Here is a 1309-nt window from a genome sequence, read left to right as displayed (position 1 = left end):
GAATATGCAAGGGAGTCCCAGGTGTATCTAGGCAAAGCAGGACTTTTTTCCAGGAAGAAGCTTTGGAACTTTCCCAGCTTTGTTGTAGCTATCTAAGTTGTCCTGTGAGCTTCTGCACCTTTTATAGCCCATCTTGATCTCTATGAGTTTGGACAGTGCTGCTCTGTATTCACCAGCACTTCCACTGAATAGTGACTGCCACTGCTTTTGTAGCCATGAAACTTTCCAAACAAGTATTATAATGTCTTCAATAGAGCAGAAAGGAATAATTGACCACAGAGGGGCCTGGAAGTGATTTTAATCACTAAGAGTGACATTGCAAGATGACTACAATCCTTAGCTAATGTGATGTGTAAGGTTTTATTTCACAAAACATCAAATCAACTCAGTACACTGAATAGACATAGTCTTTGGTAATACAAACTTTCATGTATTTGTTGGAGTCTACTAAACTTTATGAGAGCAAAAGAAGGATGGTTCAAGCATTTGCATAAAATATCAGCAATTTTTAAAAAAAGCAGTCATAGAAAAGAAGATGGGGAAAAATCATAAAAGTAAATACCATAAAGAACCACCATGCTCATAACACCAAAGTTTGGGGTTCAGTCCCTGTACTGGCCAGCCGAAAAAAAATTTTTTCTTTAATTCTAAAAAAAGAACCACCAATATTTTCTCAATAAGATGTTATGATTAAAAATCTTGTTTTAGGGCCGGCCCGGTGGCGCACTGTGATAGTGCGCCGCTTGGGAAGCGCGGCGGCCCTCCCGCCGAGGGTTCGGATCCCACATACAGACCGGTTCCCGCTCACTGGCTGAGCAAGGCGCGGGAGCAACACCGAGGGTTGCGATCCCGTTGCTGGTCCCGGTCTGGTACAGGGGCGACACTGAGGGTTGCGATCCGTTGCCGGACACGGAAAAAAGACAAAAAAAAAAAAATCTTGTTTTATGGGGCCAATCCCGCGGCGCACTTGGGAGAGCTCCCGCCGCGGGTTCGGATCCTATATAGGGATGGACGGTTTGCTGACAGCGCTCACTGGCTGAGCGCGGTGCGGCCGTTCACAAAAAGGACAAAAAAAAAAAACCCCAAAAAAACAAAAAAAAAATCTTGTTTTATGGAGTTCAGTTAAGTGAACTGAAGTGTGTCTTTGGTATTATAATATCTGCAAAAGCAATTTTCATCCTTTAAAACATAGAGACAAAAAAAAAAGTAAAAACGAAAACACAGAGATGATGATTTAAGCATTCTCTATATTCTCCCAGGTATAATAGAGTCTAGAGTACTTGATGGGAAACTTTTCAACTAGTAAAAA

This window comes from Galeopterus variegatus, unplaced genomic scaffold (assembly GCF_000696425.1).
Source record: "Galeopterus variegatus unplaced genomic scaffold, G_variegatus-3.0.2 Scaffold3814, whole genome shotgun sequence".
NCBI classification, from domain to species: Eukaryota; Metazoa; Chordata; class Mammalia; order Dermoptera; family Cynocephalidae; genus Galeopterus; species Galeopterus variegatus.
The sequence above is the reverse complement of the archived record's forward strand: the minus strand, read 5'-3'. Positions refer to the sequence as shown.